The sequence below is a fragment of the Alexandromys fortis genome, unplaced genomic scaffold (genome assembly GCF_014885135.2).
Source record: "Alexandromys fortis isolate MF-2015 unplaced genomic scaffold, M_Fortis_MF-2015_v1.1 scaffold_41, whole genome shotgun sequence".
In the NCBI taxonomy this organism is placed as follows: Eukaryota; Metazoa; Chordata; class Mammalia; order Rodentia; family Cricetidae; genus Alexandromys; species Alexandromys fortis.
Genome location: NW_026067923.1, coordinates 8847595 through 8870354, shown reverse-complemented (window position 1 = coordinate 8870354; position 22760 = coordinate 8847595). Strand labels below are relative to the sequence as shown.

Here is a 22760-nt window from a genome sequence, read left to right as displayed (position 1 = left end):
GGGATCTCACTGAGCTCTGCATTCCCCGTGGGGAACAGAATGTTTAGCACATGGCACACATTACAGACAATATTGAATGAAGGAAAGGAATGACTGTTGTCAAAGCTCTCCATAATGGTCTGTATATTAGGGGAGTCTGATCTAAATGCCTATGTGTTTTTTGTGACATGTGCTTGTTTTCAACAACAGAGAAGTCTATTGAGCAACCCAAGGCCGAGAAGCTAGAAATGAGTGCTGGGACTGGACTAATTCTGTATTAAGTTTACTAATAGTCTTCATAACTCTATGACTGCACCCAGAAGAAAAAAGTTTCCAGGGATGACAGGACAGCGATGATGTGAAGCTGGCAAACGGAGCGTCTGCCTTCGGGGGTTTCTGTCTCTAACTATGAATATCAGGATTACAACTTCGAGAGTCTTCCGAAGTATTCTGGTAGCTTTTTGAGTTAAACTTGGTTGGCCTTTTGACTGTCTAACTTGCTGCCTTCCTATGTCAAAAAGTCAACGCAAAAGAAAAGTTAGTCAAATTGCCGTGAGTGGCAGGGAAGGAGAAGGAGAAATTCCTCCAATTTCATGGCCAAAGATTTTTTTCTAAAATCTTTTTAAAAGATCAGCTTGTTTTTATTTTGTGTGTATGAGTGTTTCCCTGCATGTATGTATGTGCACAGCATGTGTGCCCTGTGCCCTTGCAGGCCAGAATAGGGCATCAGATGTCCTGGAACCAAAGCTATGGATCATGGTAAGCCACCATGTGGGTGCTGGGAGCTGAAGTCAGGTCCTCTCTAAGAGCAGCAAATGCTCTTAAGCTCTGAGGCATTTCTCCAGCCCTCTAAAATCTTAACAAAATACAATAAAAATAGCTTTCATACAAAATAATATCTATAGCTGAAAACATGTAGGATTTATAGAAGTCTCTTAAAAATCAGTGCTGCAAAATATCTCTAAATATAGGTATATCTTTCCTTATCATAGCTTCAACTCATTGCTGAAGGGTCCCTGAAATTCGGAAGTATTCCAACACATACCACGTACTTTGTAGTTAAAATCTTGTTCTCATAATATTGTTATGACACAACCTTTGAATATTTAATCTCTCTTTATGTATAGAGCAGTGGTTCTCAACTTTCCTAACGCTGCAGCCCTTTAAATACAGTTCCTGAGGTTGTGGTGACCTCCAACCATAAAATCCTTTTATTGCTACTTCATAACTATAATTTGGCTACTATTATGAATCATATTATAAATATCTGATATGCAGGGTATCTGATATGTGACCCCTGTGGGGTCCCGACCCACAGGTTGAGAACCACTGATCTACAGGTGTGTTAAAAATCATTTGTCCTTCCTCCCTCCGCCCCTTGCTCTATTTCTAGCCTCTTTCAGTTTAATAGTCATATTCTATGTCAAGGATATCTGCCCTGAGTACGCTGTCTGCACTTTTGGCTTCTTCTAGTCGTCTTTGGCAAGTCATCCTTTTAACTCTGTCCTTCGATCACACAACCTGCCAGGTGGAAGTAATAATTTGACCTCTTCATGAATGTTAAGACCCCCGGCAATTCTAACAGCAGAGCAAAAATCTAGTGCGTTATTGTGGCACACATTTCAATGGAATGCTTGTTCTGTTTCAGGTCAGGGGGAAATGCCATTTAAAAAGCAGAGATTTAAGTTTGTGGTTGCAAAACTGTTTAAAGCTAAGGGTTTAATTTCACTTTGGGTTTTTGTGTGTGTGTGTGTTTTGTTTTGGTTTTGTGTTTTTGTTTTGTTTTTTTTTTTTCCAAACATTCTCCCTTTGGTTTACATTGTCCAGTTAAGAATTTAAATGGAGGCCTTTGCCAAAGCCTCAGGTTCCACCTGGTTTGAGGTTGAAGCCACATGAAGCCACTGCATTTTGCATAGTTTCCATTTGAAATGATCTAGCAGCTGGGGTTCTCTTTCAGGGTGGGCCAGGCTTGCGGGGGGGGGGGGTGGAAACTTGGCCAAGCCTTTAGATGAACCTGCTTGAAGTTTTGATTTTATATCAGACCCTAAAAGGAGGCCCCTCATCCAGCTCCACCTTTCAAAGGCTGCCATTGTAATGTCCCCAGAGTGTGTATATTCATTCCTTCCTAAGAGCGAGGTGTAATGACACTTCATAGAGGAAGGTGAGGAGCATTTTTCAGCCAGTTGGCGTTCACTCTAATTGGGAAACCAGACAGGCTGGGGAATGGAGCTCTGATGTCAGGCAAAGCATTTGGAGGAAAGAATTTCTTTTGATGTCTCAACAAAAGGATTTTCAAGTAAATAGCTCAGAGACCCATTTAATTCTTTTTTTTTTTTTTTTTTTTTTTTTTCTCTGTTTCTTTCTTTGCTCAAGCATCCGTCAATGCAACCGATATTCATTGAGCATTTCTACTTGCCAGGTGTGTTTAAAATGCCCATCACAGTGACAGAATACCTGAGGAAACCAACTCAGGAAAACTCTTTGTCTGAGCTAATGGTCCTGTGTTTGTGGCCTGACTCAGGAGAGTACTTCAAGGCAGAAGCATATGCTCGTTACACAGAAGGGAAGGGGATCCCCAAATTCTCTTCAAAGAGAAGTCGCAAATGTCCTAGCTTCCTCCCCTTAGACTTGACCACCTGAAGGTTCCATCACCTCCTGGGAACACTTGAGATGTTCAACAAAGCCTTCAGCATAAGACCTTTGGAGGACGTCTAAGAATCAAACTATGGAACCAGTCAGGGTGGTGCATGCCCAGAATTTCAACTCTCAAGAGGCCAGAACAGGAAGATCACAAGTTCAAGGTTGCCTTGGGCTGCATAATAAGACTCTGTCTAAAAAGCAAAAGGAAAAACAAACCAACAAAAACAGAAAAAAAAATCAGACTATAGACTCTGTCAAGCCTTATTCTAAGAATTTGAAATGTATTAGTGAGCAGAATATTTCGATCCAGAACTCTGTGGCTATCACATTCTAGCAAGAGGAGAAAGACAATACATCTAATTGTATCTGCCGTATATACATACACACACAAATATAATCTATTAGAACAGAGAGCAGAATTAGCAATTAAGGTAGCTTGAAATGCTAAAAGGGACTCAGCAGGAGGGTAGGGAGGACTTGTTGAGAAAAGATTTGAGCTTAAAGAAGGTAGAAAAGTCACAACTCTCTCTCTCTCTCTCTCTCTCTCTCTCTCTCTCTCTCTCTCTCTCTCTCTCTCTCTCTCTCTCTCTCTCTCTCTCTCTCTCTCTCAGACATGAGTTTCTCTGTGTAGTTCTGCCTGAGCTGGAACTCACTATGTAGAGCATATACTGCAATTAGAAGTGTGTGCTACCACGCCAGGCTGCAGCGAAGCATCTTAGAGAAGAGTGACCCAAGAGCTGGAGGGATGGCTCAGTGCTTAAGAGCATACACTGCTCTCAAAGAAGAACCAAGTTCGATTCCCAGCACTCTTGTTGGCACTGACAACCACTTATGACTCCAACTCTAAGGATTCTGAGTTCACATGCGTATATGCCCCCTTCCCCAATGCACATACACAATTAAAAATAATAATAATTAATATTTAAAAGAGAAAGCACCCCAGAGAGAACAAAGACGAAGCTGGAAACCTCACTGAAAGAAGTGGCGCAATGCAGTATGGGAGCCACAGAAGGATGCTAAACAGAATCAGTGCACAGGGCAGTGGTAGGAAATGATGTCAGAGTCACCACAGGCCAGCCTGTGACCCATAGGCCATGGGAAGACTGGGGCTACTTCTCTGATAAAGGCGAAGCCATTGTTGAATATCATACAAAGGAACAGTGCATCCAGACTTCTCTTTCCAGAGGCTCTCTCTCTGCCACGCTGGAAGCAGATGGTAGCTGAGCAACAGCAACAAGAAGAGATTTACTATGGGGCTATTGAAATAGATGAGAGACCTTCACACTCAACTGATAGTAATAGAAGCAGCGAAAATAGAAACGGGCTGTTTGTAAAGAACGAGCCAGCAGTATCGCCCAATCAATTGGATCTCATGTGAAAACACTAGAGGAGGGAAGGAGAAAGGGAGAACGGGGAGGGGAGGAGAGGGGGAGGGAGGCACTGACCTCAGGAGACTAGTGGTTTCGGTAATTGAATTGGAGACATCTGTTAATCCTGAATGGAAACATCATTAGGAATTTAGATTTACGAGTCCATGTTCAGAAAGGATGGCTGCTATTGGGAATCATTAGCATGATGTCTATGGTGGTGCGGGTTTAGACAGAGAAAAGAGCTACAGTCCTCTCCCTGAAGCATCCAGAATTCAGAGGTAGAAGAGAAGGAAGAGGAAGCCAGGTGTGGTGAAGAAACAGTCACAGTCTCGGTGTTGAGGAGGCTGAGGCAGGAAATCACCAGTTCAGAGACACCCTGGGCTGCAGGGAGACCTTGACTCAAAACAAGCTAAATAAATTCAACGAGAGATTAAAAACAAAAGCCTAGGGAAAATATTACCAAGAGCTCTGGGGAAGTAGGAAGAAGAGGAACAAGCCGTTCCTTGGATAAAGGAGCACAATAGCTTAAGAAGGCAGCATCGATTCTGACAGGTCCTGTATGACTGAGACTCAGCAATAACTACTGGACTTTCCTACCTGTAGCTCACAGTGGGTGGTACATAGGAGCCCAGCACTGGCGGCATTGGGAAGAACCTGCTGGAAGTGTAAGATGAAATAAAGAGCGAAAGCAAAGACGAAAGGATGGCGGCTCTCACGAGAATCTTTCTGCCAGTGACGAAGCGAAATGGCAGGGGGCCGTTAATATTTTTAGATAAACATGAGTTTTTAAAATGGGGCAGGACTCGGGAAGTGGTTCAGCAGTTGAGAGCCCCTGCTGCTATTCCAGAGGAAGCTAATTAAGATCCCATCATAAAAATAAATCTTAAAAAAGTAAACCAAGAAATGGCAGCATGTTCATTCAGGGATGTAAATGGCATTGTTTGTGGGGCAGGGTGGGGGAGTGTAGTGATGAGGCTTCTGTCCTGCCTGGTCCCACAGCCACTAAGTGCCAAAGAAACACTTAGAGGCCTATGCTAATTGTAAACTAGTTGGCCTATTAGCTCAGGCTTCTTATTAACTAACTCTTACATCTTAAATTAACTCATAATTCTTGTCAGGGGCAGGGCAAGAGATCCCTGGAGTTCAGTGCCCAGTCATTTTAGCTGAACCAAGGATGTCTGGGTTTGCTGAGAGATGGTGTTCCACAAAGTGAAGAGACATCAAGGACACCCACCTTCAGCCTCTAGCCTCCACACGTGTGCATACACACCCACATGCACATGTATGAACATGCACAAATACACACACACACAAATACATACACACACGCATGCACATAAGGACTGATCAGAGAACAGGATGCGTAAAATTGAGCTGATGAGAAGAGGCAGGAGTTGTGGTCCAGATAAAGGCTAAGTGCCCCTTGGAGAAGCTGAGAAGAGAAGCCATCTAGGAGAGTCGGGGTGCTGCTGAATTCACAGCCAGTTTAAAATCTGCAAGCTCTCAGGCATGGATAACGCTGGGAGGAGCAAAAGAGAGCCTGGAGCGAGGTCAGCTTACACCTGAGGAGCACATCCTGGAGCCAACTGATACCGGGAAGGGATAGGCTGTGGGATCCAATGATAGGAATTAATTGTCTTGTAAGATGAGAAATAAGAAGGCAATAGACTTCAGGAAAGTGATGAGAGAAATGGAGAGCAAGAGGGAGGGGTAGGCAGCAAACTTTAAGGAAGAGTTGGTTAGCATGGCACTGATACACCCAACGTCGCATCAAATCTTCTAGATTATTTAAAGAAGATATAGAATTCAACAGAGACCTAGATAGATCAGTGCATTATATACAGAGTCACAGTTTGCTAACGTGAAATTCTTTCCTCTTTCCTAACCCAGAATTATTAAGATGCCCAGTAACTTACTCTTCCAGTTATGCAGTGAAATACACAGTAAAAGCCTTTGAAAGATGCTGAGTGACAGGACAGAAGAAATCCAGTTCAGGTATGGGAGGGATAGGCTTATTTGATGACAATAATGAAGCAAGCATCTTCCCTAGGAGAAAGCAAAGCTCTCTGAACGACGCTGGATAGTGGTTTCTAGGCAGAACACTGGTCTGATTACTCTTCTGTGGCTTGACGTCGCCTCTTTGCTTTGACAAAAGATTATTCAGCACAGGCCTTCTTTCAATGATCCCTGTGCGGGCTTTATTCCCACAAAAGCCATTCATGGCATTTATCCTGTGACTGCAAGGAGGATTCACCACAGCTTTGGAGCTTGGTCATTGTGCCGTATCCCACTCTTGATGCCAGAGAATTTTTATTTCATTGTCTGGAAATCAGCAGCAGCACCGTGAGCCCGTTCTGTACAGGTCCGAACCTGCAGACACCCAGAAAGTGCTCAGTGGGACTCAGCCTTCAAGTTCAATTTCTTAGTGGCAAAGAACTGTGTTTTCATTTGGAGGCAAGTGGAGAAAGGTGGCCAGGTAGGATTTCCCTGGAGTAATTTTTCTTTTCATGTTTATGAGTTACATCCTTGCCTGTGGTGAGCAGAGGCCAGGACGACAGCAGGTGGCTCCTTTTAAAAATCTCTTTCTTGTTCTAGGAAAGCAGGTAGGGAGGGGGAAAAACACTCGAATGGGGGAAAGGATGTTAAGTGGAGAGTTTACTGGAGTAGAATCTTACTCTGTACTTTCTTATAAATGGCAATACTATTTTTAAAATACTGCAATAGACTTTACAGTTAGGTGACATGCTCGATAGCTTTGGTGGACTTTGTTCATAGCCCACGGAATGGTGCTGGCCACAGCTAATGTGACTATTCCCATCTAACAGCATGATATGGATAACCCCTTCTCCATTTGCCCAGACACTTGTCTCCTTGGTGAGTCTAGAGCCCGTCAAGTTGACAATACTAACCAGCACACAATGCGTGCTTTTTGTTGTTCTTGTTTCTTTGGTGTGGTTTTTGAGATAGGATCTCACCATATAGCCTAGTTGGCCTTGGGTTCACATCAATCCTCCTGTCTCAGTTTCCAGAGTGCTGAGATCACAGACACGCACCACCCTCTGCTTTCAATCTATGCTTCCATGAGCTGGGCATTGACCTGGATACTGGGTAAAGGATGTTCTACAGGTTTTGGGCTGACATCCTAAAATGATCATGTTGTTGCAATGATGTCACTTAAAGCTATCACTGCACAGGAAGGGCACGGAAGCCCTTGCTGATTGCTAGGGACTGTGAGTGTTTTAGGGTGGGTGAGGGGAAGATGAAGAGCTCTGAGCACTTGTCACAGTTTTCCTGAGACTCCAGAAGTTTCCCAAAGAGTCCTATTGTTTGTTCGCACATACTTCTGAAAGGTGATTAGATATTAGTGTGAAAATTAGTAGGATCTTCTCCCAGAAGTGAAAAGTTTGAAACTATAATTGATAGCCAGGCAAATGCTCGGCTTCTGCAGCTGTCTCTAGCTTTGGAAGCTTGCAGTAGCAGCAAGTCCTGTGGACCTCGCCACCCAAGGCTTGTAAACAGAATAGCCTGTGGGTGGCTGAGTTCAGGACATACAATGTCCAATCTAGAAAGAATGAGAACTTCCTCCCCAAGGCTGCTGGCCATGTTTAGATATGAAAGAATATTTAAATTCGTGGATGCCAGCTGACTGTAATCCCATTTCCTGGGAAGACTGAGGCAGGATGATCCAGAGTTTGAAACCAGGCTGGACTATGTACTAACACATATATCTAAAACTCTACTAGATTTATGGACTCATGCGTACAAAGATGAATCTGTCTTTTCTTGATTTTCATTTCTGTTCATTGGCCAATCTGTTGGTTGGCTATTTTGTTAGATACTTTTGAGCATTTTTTTTAATTAGTTAAATTTGTTCTGTGACAATTCCATGCATGTATATAGTACATTCTGATGACTCTCAAGCAACAGGCCCTCTTATCTCCTTCCGAAGCTTTTAATACCCCCTCTTTTCATGTCCCTTTCCCATATCCATGTCTGCCTGCTCTGTGACCCACTGGATTTAACAAGGTGCCCATAGATTTGGATTATCCAGTGGAGCCTTGTGGGTTCACCCATGGGTACACAGCTGAAAACAGTGTCTCCCTTCTCTAGTGATTTAGCAAGAAACAAGGGGGGCCCCATGAGCCTCTCTTCCATCCGCATCTCACTGTTAACAGTCCCAGTCTTATGCATGTCTAAATACAGGCAAACACAGACTCTGTGGATTCCCGGTTACTACGGTTGTATCTTGTCCAGAAGATGACATTTCCCAGCCTGTCTCCTTATCTTTCTGCTCTAACAATCTTTCTGCGCCCAGTCTTGAGGTGAGTACGTGTACCTCATCTCATGTGTGGAAGTCGGACATGTGATTCCCAGGGATTGAACCCAGGTGGTCAGACTTAGATGCAAGTACCTTCCCAGCTGAGGCAGCTCGCTTGCCTGCTATATCACCTAAACCACAGTTGTACGTTCCTCCCTAGGGCCTATGACCTCTCCAGTCATGTTTTTTTTTTGGGGGGGGTTGTTTTGTTTTGTTTTTAGTTTTTATGTTTTTTAAAACAGGTTTACAGTAGTAGACCTGACTTCCCCTGTGGAGTGGAAATCATATTTAACCCATAACCATATTGCCCTGGTTGCCCCAGTGGGCACATCTTGCTTGGCAGGTTGGTATTTTAGTTCATAGAGTTCATAGCTGACAATTTTCATGCTTCCATTTCAAACTTTTTATTCCAAGTAGCCCATAGAAACACTCCCTGAACTTCACTCCAGCTATTAGATTAGCTTTACAAGAAAGCTAGTGGACACATGATAACCGATTCTTGTGTCTAAAGGGAAATAACTCGGGATAGTTTAAACAGTGGGAGGCGTGTGAACAATCCTCGCTTGTCTTCTGCTAACAATGCCATGCCCTTGCCTTCTCTTCGTGTTTGCTGGTCACTGTCTTTATCGTGCACCCCAGGCTGGGATCGCAAAGGTGCTCACGCAGCATAGGCATCATGAACTCCAAAACGGTGTTGATTCAGGGCTTTGTTTTTGAAGTTTGCCATCAAACCAGAGGCTCAGTAACTTAGGCTAGAACCAAACATGACTGCCCCACCACGCCCCTTCCCAAAAAAAAATCAATGAAATTATTCCTAATGATATTCTGCTGTACTCTTCATCAGAGAGGCTTCACATAGCAACCGATAAGAACAGAGGCAAAGCCTACAGTCGAACATTAGGTAGAGTCTGGGGAACCCTGTGGTTCCCCAGGAGGAGGAAGGATTGTAGAAGACAGAAGGGTCAAGGACACTGCAAGATCATGATCCACAGAATCAACTAAGCAGGGGTCATAGGGACTCACAGAGATTGAAACGACAATCCGGGAGCCTACATGGGTCTGAGCTAGGTCCTCTGCATATATGCTATGGTTGTATAGCTTCTGGGAGTTGGAGTGTCTCTGATTCTTTTACCTGCTTTTGGGACTCTTTTCTTCCAACTGGGTTGCCTTGTCCAGTTTTGATGTGAGGTTTTGTGCCTAGTCTTACTGCATCGTGCTATGCTGTGTTTGGTGGATATCCCTGGGAGGCTTGCTCTTTTCTGAAATGGAGGAGGAGTGGGTCTGGGGAAGATCAGAGACGAGGGTAGGAACTGAGAGGAGAGGAGAGAGAAGAAGTTGTGGTAAAGATATAATATATGAGAGAAGAATAAAAAAAGTGTACTGTCATATTAGCAACGTGAAAATTGAGTATAAACAAAAAGGTTGCAAAAAAATATTATAATAGGAAAGCAAAATTCTACCTAAAAGATTGTCTCCTTGAAAGCCTTAAGGTAGAAACCAAAAGAATACAAAAAACCTGTACAATCTCATGTTGTTGAGAGACTGCTGGAAAAAATAAGACTATTGGCCAGTGGCGCCCAAGGGAAGAAGCAGAGGTCACCGAACACAAAGGTTCGGCAAAGGGGACGAAAATTCCACCCCGTACTCCAAGACGCAGGCTGACCAGAGCTAGGGTCTCAACAGGGGACTTCTGTGCCCTTGAGGGACTAAGCAGGCACCAGCTTTAGTTTACTTCAAATACCAGTTATGCAGAACCCAGGACCTGAGGTGTCTCCACAGTGAGCATTTCTCCACATGGTTCTTTCTGATAAATATTGGTTAAGTGGAGAGATGGACAGTCAGGCAATAGACAGACAGACAGAGTTCATGGAAATTAAACAACCATTATCCGTACTGAATTACAGGCTTAATAATGAATGAGAATCACATTGTGTAGTTTCTGTCCCTTAGTGTGAGTACATGTGTGTGGGAGTGTGTGTGTGTGTGTGTGTGTGTGTGTGTGCATACACGTGCATGCATACACTTGTGGTTTTTTTTCCTTTAGAATTTCAGGGAAAATGATGCTTACATAACAAAATTCTTGGCCTAGGGCTACTGCTCAGTGTATTAACATTTACTTTGCCTATATAGGGCCCTAGATTCTCTCCACAGCACCACAATAACTAAGTAAACAAGTAAATAAATAAGTTAGTTAATTAACAGGTTTCTGTGTATGTCACCAGGAGAAGGACAAAAAGAAAAAGAATGGAGGAAATGATAGGTCATTTGTTGGAAGTTTGATTAAAATCTTCACCTTCACTTTCCTCAATATAATGCCTCAGACTATAGGAAATCCAGCTTTTCAAGGGTCTTGTTTTAAGTTTAAAATTTTTAAGTGTGCTGTATCTGGCCTGCTTCTCTTTCCCAGCAACCTTTTTATGCCCACTGATTCCATAGTCCCCTAATCATTTTCAATCCTCTTGACCTTTGCCCCTACATGACCTTTAGTGCCCTGCCTCCTGACCTTAAAAGTGCATAGTTCAGAATTTCCACCTGCTATGTGATTCTGGCTTTGCTCACCACTATATCCAGCTGGAACAAAGAGGGTAGAGGCATACTAAGACCTCCCGCCCCCAGCTCAGCCATTCCTGACCTGGGACGCTTGGGAGGATGGGTGGCTTCCATTCTCCCTCCTCTGACCAGCTAGAGATGGGAACAGGAGATTGTGGATTCTGATTTGTTCTCTCATAAAAGAAGAGAGAAATGAAAGCCAAACTCCTAGAAACTCAGCACTGTGCTTTGCAGTAAGAATGACTCTTGATTTATTCCCACAAAACTGGGTGTTTTTTTTTAATTGTATACTTGTAAACTCGGGGTAGAAAACCAGAATATCTGACTATACAAAATTTGGCTTAAAAAAAAAAAAAAAAAGAAGTCCAGCTTTGGGAAAATACTCCTAGAATAAAGAATCCTCGCTAGTCATCTGTCCCAAACAAAACAGAGTGGCATGCAGTCATGGGGAAGAAGTGAGGCCACCAGTGCGTGGTTTTGGAGCTCTCCACCCTCGTGTGACATAGCCACAGATGGAGAAAGAGAAACAAACAGGCAGGACAGCTGAGGAACCACAGTGGGTCCCCCAGCTTGCTCCTTCTTGTCTGTTTCAAGTTTCAAAGTCAAGTTGGACGATGTGTGAGCTGACTAGATGACGAGGGCATGCGTTCAGGAGTCATCAAAACACAAATAAAGAAACCACAAGGGAGTTAAAATGGTAAGGCTGTGAAAATAAATTCGTAATAAAAATAATACTCAGAGGGGGCATTCCATGCGCCAGCTGGTGGCCTAACACTTTGCACATGGTAGGTCACCGAAAGCTCACAAAACCCATGAGGTAGGCACGATTACCTAACTTTACTATTAACGAAGCTGGGATTCAGAAACATTAACTCATCCGAAGTCTCTTAGCTGCCAGCAAGTGGCTAAGCCCACACCAGAGCCCAGTTTGTCAGAATGCCCCAAAGCCTGAGGATCGTTAACCACCATGCTCTGTGCTAATGGTTGTCTTGGACATGCAAAGAGAGGCGTGGAGGATGAGAGAACCACTAAGAAATTCCTTTGTGTTGTCCCTGAAACAATGCCAACTTTTAAAGACCTCGTTCCCTAACCCCAGAAATTATCAACAGCTCTGTAACCAACTAAAAACTTCAAAGATAACTACTGTTAATCATGAAGTTAATGTTTGTCAGAGGTTTTGTAGTATTATCTATAGCATAACCACTAAGTGGCTTAAAATAGCAATACACATTGATTATCTGGCAATCATTGGACAAATCAAGAATTTGAAAATAGCTTAGATAGATGTTTCCAGTTCAGGGTCTTTGAGAAGACAGTCCAAGACATAGATCATGTCTTGAGGGTTGGTTGGCTAAGAGGACCCTTCTCCAAGGTCATTTACCCAAAGCTGGACTTGGTGGCATACACTTGTCATCTCAGTACTTGAGAGTCTAAGTCAGGAGATTTCAAGTTTGAGACTGGCATGGGCTGCATACCAAGACCCTTATCTCAAAGAAACAAAATCCAGAATCAAGACGTATCATTCCAGCAATTGTTAAGTTGGTGCTGGCTGTTTACAGCTTTATGCTGTCTGAACTTCTCCCCTGGGCCACCCCAATGCTCTCAAAACAGGATTTCCTCCAGAGTGGGTGACCCAAGGGAATAAGACAGAACCTGCCAAGTTTGGTAGGACCAACCTTCCAAAAGTACTATGTGTCCTTTCACCAATAGCCCAGCCATGGCCAGTGTCATGTGAAACTATACAAAGTAAAGTCACTGGGGACCACACTAGGGGCTGGATTGTAGTAATAGGAGTGGCGGGGCTGCATCCCCAGCACCCCGGCCGCCTGGCTAGCTTATGCCCCGAAATAACAACACACAAATATTGTATTATTTTAAACACTGCTTGGCCCATTAGCTCTAGCCCTTTCTGGCTAATTCTGATATCCTGATCAACCCATTTCTAATAAACTGTGTAGCACCGGTCTTACCGGGAAAGATTCAGCTGCATCGCGTCTGCTCTGAGAGGAGCTATGGAGTCTGTCTGAGGCGTCTTACCTCACTTCATCTTCCTCCCAGCATTCTGTTCTGTTGACTCCACCCACCTATGTTCTAAGATATGAGGCCAAGCAGTTTCTTTATTACTTAACCAATGACCTTCCTCCATTACTGGATACCATACCTTCAAGTTCATTAGCGGTTTTATTATTGAATTGAAACGATTTTGTGCTTTGGTGCAAGTTCAGCAGAGAAATGAGACATTTGCTGTAGTATATGCAGTAATGATTGCTGCAGGCAGTTGACCTTGGTGTCTGTTCCAAGGAAGTTACAGCTGAAGGACCCTAGTAGATTCCCGGATTGAGCAATCTTCTTGCCCTACGATGACTGTGACGTCAAGTGTAAGGTTTGCCTGTGGTGGCAGGCTCAGAAAAGCGCTTAGCCACCTTGTGCTTTCAGCAAACAGAGTAGAAATGCTTATGATTGTTGTCCATATTCGTTTATTTGACAAATATTTCTTGAAAATGTATTGATGGGCATAGCACTATCTGCACAATACCTCACTCATAGTGGGCCATTGGAAAGGCTCTTGCTACAATGAGTCTTTTAGATAACTAAAATTATCTGAATAAGTCTTAAATTTATTTATTTTATATGTATGAGTATTTTTCCTGTGTGTGTGTGTGTTTGTGTATGTGTATCTACCATGTGTGTGCCTGTTGCCCCCAGAGATAAGAAGAAGACATCAGATCCCCTAACACTAGAGTTATGGGTGATTGTAGGCCACCATATGGGTGCTGGGAACCAAATCCAGGTCCTCTGCAAAAACAAGAACTTACATTTTAACCACAGAACCAGTCCTTCAGTCCCAAGGCTCACTCCCGTAAATGACAAAATTTACATTTTTGTCCAGAAAACTAAAACTTATTCATTATCACATGGTAAAGTCTGTCCTGGCTGCACTCCCCACTGATGATGTCACAATGAAAAACTACCTAACGCCATTTCCAGAGGTTCTTGGTGAATCAAGATGCCACCTGCACTGTTTGGTGGATGGTACCTCTGCCTAAAAATCAGCACAGCGTCATCTTCACCCTCCAAGGGTCGTGCGTGAGCACATAAGCGGGTTCCCTAAGCCGTACTGTGCAGACTGCTGTCTGCAGCATCCTTTGTAGTCATGTTTGTCGGCCTTAGACTTGTGATGATGGTAGTTAACATGGAAGCTGAAAAGCTGGTGCTATTATGAATGAGAAAGTCTTCACAGGGACACTGCATCTTCATTTGATCATTGAGGGATTTTGGGGGGAGTTTTTTGTTTCTTGGGAACATTTTATAAATAAAAGCACATTAAAGTCACAGCCGTTTCTTTCTCATTGTCTTTCTCTGTAACTGGCACAGTGACCTTTGCCCTTCACTTCTGTTTATGTAATGGCTCCATAGCTCGGGACCACAACAGGCAAGAGGGCCTGTTCTAAGCTGATTAAAGAGATTGCCACCCTCAAACCACTGGGGCCAGTTGTGAAAGTTCATGTCCTCTCCTGAAGTGACAGCTCTCCAGTTGCTGGCAGATTGGGCTTTGATGGGACCGTTACCAGCTTCAGTGGGATTTCTAGGGCAGACAGTGAGCAGTAGGGTGCAAGAATAAGAAAGAATGCCTTGCTTTGATTGCAAAACATTGGGGAACAACTCCCATCACACTCTTTAATGAAAAAGAGGCATATCCTTGTTTTTATTGTATGAATGTTTTGCCTGAATATATACCTGCTCACCAGATATGTGTCTGATTCCTATGGAGGTCAGATCACCTGGAACAGGAGTTGAAGGTAGCTATGAGCCACTATCTGAATGCTGGAAATTGAACCCAGGTCCTTTGCAAGAACATCTAGTGTTCTTAAACTCTGAGCCATCTTTTTAGCCCCCTAACATCTCTTTTTAAAAAAAAATTATTTATTTTTATTTTATGTACATTGATGTTTTGCCTAGATGTATATCTGTGTGAGGGTATTCAATCTTGGAGTTACAGACAGTTGTGAATTGCCAGGTGGGCACTGGGAATTGAACTCAGGTCCCTCTGGAAGAGAAGTTAGTGCTCTCAACCTTCGAGCCATCTCTCCAGCTCGCCCCTCTGCATATCTTTTAAATTATGAAATTACCCTTGACGTCTTTCATATAATCTCCCACTTGTACTACTCATTATAACTTGTTGATGCATTGCTTGAGCGTGTCTTCAATAATGCTTCTAAACTTTAATCTTTACTAGCTCTTAAAAATACTTTCCAGATTTCTACAATTCTTTAAAAAAGGAGGAGTGTGGAAAAGAAAGAGGGTGGTCACACATACTAAAAACTTTGCCAGTAATAGGCAAACAATAGGTCCATTGGCATTGTGAAGGTCGGGTCATTACTAACCCCTCCTCAAACAACAGATTCCTCTCTTGTTCTATAAACTGTTAGAAAAATCTACTCTTAGACAAGAAGGAACAGGTGCCTTCAGCACTCTCTGAAAGGAGACAATGCATGGTGTGAGCCTTAGATGTGTTCTGCAGGAAGAAATTGGAAGGAAGGAAAAAAGGAAGGAAGGGAGGGAGGGAGGGAGGGAGGGAGGGAGGGAGGGAGGGAGGGAGGAGAATATAAGAGAAAACTAACATGGGCTGGGCCTATAGCTCAGTGGTAAGGCTCTTAACTGATATATGTGAGGCTCTAGGCTCCATCCCCAGCATCATGATCCAGCCAACAGAAGGAAGGAAACAAACACAAACAGCTAACCACCCCTTTGCCCTGTGGCTATCACAGGTTCATTTCTAAGTAGAATAGTTTTGAATCCAGATAAGACTTACAGTTTCAAGCTGATGATTTGGGATGTATTAATAATAACATCTAGTTGTGAATTAGAACCTAGGTTGGAGCGCTTAAGAAGACTTTCTTGGCCCTTATTTTCCATAATAAATTCTTCTATGTGTTCCATTTTGTAGAAAAGCTCTTGAAACAGTGACCGCTGGAACTTTTGCCTCGGCCTGGCCAGAGGATGTAGGCAGTGTAAAATGGCAGCATGCGGCTCTGAAGACCTTTAGGTTTTTCCCAAAAACCCAACAAGTTGGAAAGAATCTGCTTATGATCTGTTTACTATCAGTTTGTCTCTACTGTGATACTAAAATCAAAGGCTTGTTATGAATAGCCCTTCCCCCGACCGCACAAACAACGTTTAAAAGGCAAACAGCAGGCTAGGAGAAAATATTTGCAAGATTGACTTGCAAAGTCAACCGTTTTTCCTGGCTTGAGGGAGTCTTACTCTTAGCAACTATGGTAATGATGGAAACCCTGGTATGGAATGAGAATGAGGAGGACACTTTCTATGGGTTGGGGAAATCTGTGTGGATGCTGTTATTGAGGGCTTCATGATGGAAGTTCAAGTGGAGGCCAAGCACATCCTAATACACATCTCACATTATTGAGCTCTGGGGTTTGCTTGCTTGCAATTCTTACAGGAAACAGCTGCTAATTAAATAGGCACTCTCTAAGGACCAGATGAAAACAGGAAAATCCAGGAACACTTATAAGTGATGTGCTTAGATGTCTTTAATGTACTATTACATCCTCAGAGTCAAATGGCTCTTTGAGAAATTCTTTTAAGAGTATTAAATGGTTCTGAGTCTATGTCTTTTTCTGGGTGACCTTGGATTAGCTCAGTCTTCAAGGAATTATATATGTGTCACAAGAAATGAATCTTGGTGCACTTGAAGATGCCAGCAATGAAGAATAGGGATGTACCTCTGGAAACATAGTCAGGTATAGAGTTTTATAATACTTAATATTCCTCGTAGGAAGGTAGAGATGCTGCATCCCGTGACTTCTACCATTTTCTTACCAATTCAGACTGACATATTGGCAAAGTCAGTTTGATCTTCCACGTGTCACAAAATGCACTTCTGTGACAAATAGATGATTATAAAACTGCAATTCCCCATTCATATGAGGCGTAGGGAATGAGTCTAGATAGCAGTGTGTCAAGGCAATTTAAAAAGTTGATAAGACGATACATTTCTCAGGCCTATGAAATGAGTGTGTTATATTGATAAAAATCCATACCACACGTATTTTAAGAGAACTGCATTTTAAAGTTGCCCTAAAAAATTACCATTTCGTAGTATGTGAGTGAAAATTTTTACATCATTCATCAGAGAGCACGAAGATTAGAAATAAAGCGCTGCTATACTTCATGGATTGTTTCAACCAAAAAAAAAATTTAAAAACTAAATTTATGTGGTCAATATAGCACGTTTCTATGTATAAATGTGTGTATCATATGTATTAGAATTCATTGGGATTAAAAAAGCCTTCAGCCCAAATCACCCTAGGTACAGAGAACGTTTGGGTTTATAGATGAGAGTCCCAGGGAAGAAGACCCACATCCCGAGGGCCCTGTACTGGAGCTCAGGGAAGGCATCTGCTCTGTGTTCCCCGAAACTCCTGGCTGTCTGCCATGGAAATCCCAAGTTTGTGTGCCTGTGTTTACATGTGGCTACTGCAGCTCACTTCCTGCCAGCTTTAGATCAGTAGGGAGCAGAGCCCTGGCTGGCTCCACGATGCAGACAGCAAAGCCTCCAGAGCAAGTCTCTCTGGTTCTGGGTGATCCAGCCTTGGGCATTTGTCAGTCTTTGAAGCTGCCGCTTCTGCTGGGGGGATAGCAGGGAAGTTTACTCCAACTCGTGTTCCAGATAGGGGTGTGTGTGGCTATTTCATTCATTCGTAGTGAGCATCGGGAGATACCTGAACTTTCCTTAAGTCTTTCTATTTGTGTTGACTCTCTGTAGTTAACAGGACACAGTGCATTCTGGGTTCGTTTGATTGTGGGGTGAATGGCAATGTATAACTTCTTAACCTACCCTAAAGTGGCTACATTGTAAGGTACTGGATAAACATGAAATGACTGAGCATGAACCCCAGCATGGTAGTGCACACCTGTCGTTCCAGTACTCAGGAAGCTGAGACAGGGGAATTGCACATTTGAAGCCAACCTGAGACTCACAGATGCTTTCTTAGAATCTTGAGTATGACTCACCAAGTTCTGTTCTCTTAGAGCAAAGTGGAGGTGAGTTCACCATCATTTGAGTCTGGACATCAGACACACAGGCTACAGAAATGTGTGGAGAGGTCCCAGCTGGAAAGCCTGGGAGACTTTGGAAATTCCCCTCTGCTTTTCACTGTCTCCCAGGCTTTCCAGCTGGGACCCCACTGAGGCAGGAGGCTTCCTGTGGAGGGACCCCAGCCCACAACCACCTGAACTGACTGCTAGCCCCTCGCTGCCCCACTTACCATATGTACCGTGGTGGGGGATCTACTCAGCCTCTCCAGCTTCAGTTCCTCCGGGAAAAGCACGGAGGAACCAGCCCTCCGCTTTCAGCTACTGCTGTGCACCAGGTCTTATCACTAACGTCTCTAGTTCGTTCTCTACGGTGCTCGTCTTTCACAGCATCTGAGGAAGGAGGGGATGAACAGAGCACTCAAGCCCACCTTCTAAGAGCTGCCCTGTGGAAAGAAGGACCTTAGCTCCCACAGCAGGTACAGGCCTTGATGTCTGTGCAACCCCTGCAGTGTTCCGTATGCACAGCAAGGCTCCTTAGAGGTTTGGTGAATGAATATCAGAACCCTAGCTGAACCTTGCTTCTTATCCCCAAGGCAGCAATAGCTCCACAGTTGCAAACACCACATTCTTCTTAATGACATCATCCTAAGATCCTATTGAATGAAGTGCTATTGGCAGAAATATTATTAAATATGTTGATGCCTGATATAGCCTCTGGTCTCTGCCATGTTAAACAGACAAAAAAAAAAAAAAAAACACTTAGCTTTTCCTTCTCAGCATGAATGTGAGCGTTTTAGGAGTACTTCAAGAGTGAATCTTTCCAGAAGTTTCTTCCTTGTGGTAATCTCTCTCTCTCTCTCTCTCTCTCTCTCTCTCTCTCTCTCTCTCTCTCTCTCTCTCTGACTCTTTTTTAAGACAGAGTTTCTCTTCATAGCTTTGCCTGTCCTGAAACTATAGCTCTATAGACCAGGCCAGTCTTGAGTTCAGAGATCCTCTGGCCTCTCCCGAGTGCTGGGATTAGAGGCATGCCCACTCTGGGTGCTGGGGATTGAACTCAACTCCTGGGGCCTAAACAGCAAGCTCTTGAAGCATTTTACTGACAGAGTTATTTCTCCAGTCTTCTTTTTTAAAAAATACAGAAAATCTTAGCCTGTGAGCCTGCTCCTGTCTGGTGTGCTAGCTTGTCTGTTTTGAGTTTACTCCTGCTTCTGTTTTTCTTTGGAACCCTCCAGCTATTGGTGAAGTCACAGGCTTCTTTCACATCCTCTGACAGGGTGTCCGGGAACAAAACCCTCCAGCAGGTTTGCAAACCATCCTACCACCCATGACTCTAGAGGAGGCGAAAGAATCCCAGCTTTAGCCTGCTGCTATGCTCAGACCAAAACCACCCCAGCTAGACAGGGTATTAGTGAGTTCCAGGAGCACCCTTCTAGGAGAGAAAGGAGGGATACTCAGTGGTGCCTGTGGGGAGCATCTTTGAGATAGAGCATGTGCAGATGAGAACAGGTAGAAATCCCCAACACTGGCCTTTCTCTTTGTGAACTTGATTTTTTTTTTTCCAAAACGAAGCACAATTACGCAGGTTTACCCTACAGCTGGATACCTCACAGTGTCCAGGGCTGCCCTTGAAAAGACAACAGTGATCCATCTGTCAGGGAGTTATTCCCTCTGCACTCTCAGCCTTCACCCTACTGTCTGGAAGGCTGTGGGCTGCTTCTAAATCAAAATACCTCAGCCATTGCTCAGGGAGAGAACAACTTAAAGGTTACTAAATGGCTTTCGGAAAGATTGAGATAAAACCCGACTTCTTTTTTTTTTTTTTTTTTTTCTTTTTTGGTCTACGGAATGAAATGGTCTTGAAATTGAGGCTTACTGAAAAGAGAAAGGCAGGTTTCTAAAGATGAAAGATCTCACACTATTTGAAAAAGTATTTAAATGCCCAATCTTCTCACAGCCTACAATGGTATGCAAATATGAAAAGATCTTGTCTTCAGGAGTTTAAATACGGCCGAGCATATGAAAGGCTGATTCATGTTATTCTTTCTGATGCTGGAGACTGAACCCAGGGCCCTTTGCATGCTAAGCCAGTGTTCTGCCACTGAATTCCACCCTCCGCTCAATAGTCAACTCACTTTGTAAAATGGTACAATTAGGTTGAGAAAATACCCCTAAAAGATGGTAGATCACCATCTAGGCCATTATTTTTTTCAAAAGTGCCCTCTAAACTAGTTTCCATATTCCAAGCGAACTGTAGAGAGGAAATGGCTGTCCTGTGGCAGAGGAATGTACGGTCCCGAGAGGGTCTAGGAACGGGACAGAGTTTTTAAGCAAGTGAGGTCGATGCATAAGGGACAGACAGAAGTTAAAGAACGCTTCACTGAAGTCTAGATTTTCTTAGCACACCAAAAAGAACCCACCTTTTTAGTGGAGGTGAATCTGAGTGGCCAAATATCAGGAGATTCATTAAAGCATGAAGTGTTAGTAAGAGAGCCAGTGTTGAGAAGGCACTGACTTTTCAGCAGGGGTAAAGCCATGGTTAAGTCAGCACTGACGCGTGTCCTAGTGCCTGGATGAGCCAAATAGTATTTGCTTTCTTCTGCCTTTTTTTATGCTACGGGTTGAATTTAGGTCCTCTCTCACGCCGTGTACACTTTCCTCTGAGCTGCACCCCAGCCTCTAAGAAGAAGCATACTTGGGCTCTTGATGTCAGTGCTCATGGCTTGTGGTCTACCTGCGGCAATGGGCAAGTGTTGTCCCAATTCGTGACCAGCAGGACTGCATTGGAAGAGGACGGTTCACCACTTGGCAGCAGAGAGCTAAGGGGTCCGGATCCCAAGCTTCTGAGTTCAAGGTCATGACTCCAGTGACCTGCCAACCTCTCAACCAGTCTATGTCTCCCAAAGATTCCAGCACTTCTCAAAGTGTGACGGCTAGTGACTGAAGTTTCAACACCCAGGGGAGGCATTCAAGATCTAAGCTCGCGCTAGACATAGACCCACACCTTAGTTAGTACCGCTCGTTTCTTTGTCTGTCTGATTTGAGACAAAGTCTCACTGTGAGGATCTGCTAGTCTTAAACTCATAGAGTTCTGCCTGGCTCCTGAATTCTGCGATTAAAGATGTGTGTATCACACCGGGCTTGGTCACTCTTGATTTTGTCAGATTAGCGTGAACCGAAGTTCTCTGTGGTCCCCTTAAATCTCTAACCTGAGAAGCCCCTAACGTTTCCTATATGACATGGCCAAAGGGTTCTTACAAAGAGGAGTTTAAGAGAAACTTAAAGAAGGAAACAGATCTGTGTGTCTCTACAGAAGAGAAATGGAGACCGATTTGGGGCGGGGTCCGAGGAGAAACAGAATGAAAAGCGACAAGACAAGTACGTGCGTGCGTTAATTCCCACTGAGGTCAGCAATGTCAAAACCCCACCCTTAACCCGTGATACCAGGGCTGAGCTAGTCTCAGGGAGGAACTTGGCATTTCCACTGACAAGCATGATAGCTAACTAGATTTTTCTTTTCCCAAGAGAAGCCAGAGCTGTACAAGTAAGGGAGGTGCCCCCGCTTTGATTCCGCCAGATTATGTTAACACACTAATCCAAGATTGCCTGGGATTCCTCCCATGAGAAAACAGAAATACAGATTTGGCCTTACTTAGGGCATTTGTCTTTTAAATCAGACGTAGTGAGTACGTCACACGTGGGAATGTCGAAAGGGAGGACAGCTTTTTAACCGTTAAAGTAAGGACAGTCATCCCGAACATGGACTTGAAAACCAAACACCAGAGTTCTCAGAGGAAGATGGATTTGCAAAGAATGCCTTTGCTTCTAAACATGTATTAGGGAGAGCTAGCTGTTTGATAAAGTGTGCAAGAATGGTGTGTGTGTGTGTGTGTGTGTGTGTGTGTGTGTCTGTCTGTCTGTCTGTCTGTCTGTCTGTGTGACTGAACATATGTGTAGGTGACAGGACAAATTTATGGACTTTTTTCTCTCTGTCTACTTTTATATAGGTTCTGGGGATCAAACTCGGGTTGTCAGGCTTGCACAACAAGCGTGTTTATCCTCTGATCCGTCTTGCCAGCTCTGACATTTACTTTTTATTAAACGTAAAAGCATAGAAACACAAGTACTTTAGGATTAGAACTGTGGGGCCACCAGTTTGTAGATTGCCCCAAACTCTCAAGCACCCGTTGTTTCTTAATTCTTCTCAGTCCATCACACTGATGCTGAGGACAGATGGAGGGAGTAGGGAGAGGGTGAGAAGGCAGGGTCCCTTCTGATGGGGCTGAGGCCCCTGGAGCTGGACAGTCTCTTGATTCTGTTGAATGAAGTGGTGGCCTGACAGGTTCTTGACACCATCTCCCTTTAGCTCAAGACCCACAGTCAAATGACCTCCTTCTCCCTCCTAACTCATTGATGTCGTGTCTTCTGGAAGTCACTACTTTAAAAGGCCAGGGGATCTGCAGACTGCAGAATGTTGGAAAGGGTGTGTCAAACTTAGGGTGTGTGTGAGTGACAGAGCCAAAAACATTTCTTCACAGGAGAAATACAACTTGTTCATTTGACCAAGTCCCTCCATTGGAAACAGAACAGGCATGAGGGAAAAACTGAAAGTAGTGAAAAATAATAATAAATAAATATGGATGGCCCAAGATGGCTGTTGAAGCTGAAGCCATGGTCTTTGCTAAGCAGTCCCTACTCTGTCATAAAACATGCCCAGTAGCCCCAAACAGCCTTCCTTCATCACTCCTCATTGGAGAGCATTCAGGCATGCAAACATATTTCACTCCTAGGAAGCTGAGAAATGGTACTTAAAACTGGGCATGTTACCACTACAAATTAAATCGGCT

The 22760-nt window shown here is 43.7% G+C and overlaps 1 protein-coding gene across 3 annotated transcripts in view; it reads left to right on the top strand.

Annotated features, from left to right (window-relative positions):
- Sulf1 (sulfatase 1) overlaps positions 1 to 22760 on the top strand; it is a 164137-nt gene that overhangs the window by 52208 nt on the left and 89169 nt on the right. Inside the window, exon 3 of one of the 3 annotated variants that reach the window (XM_050142105.1) lies at positions 5880 to 5984. The exons of the other annotated variants lie outside the window; for them this stretch is intronic. The gene's annotated coding sequence lies outside the window, so the exon portion shown is untranslated. The remainder of the gene's footprint in view (positions 1 to 5879; positions 5985 to 22760) is intronic. 3 annotated transcript variants of the gene reach the window in all.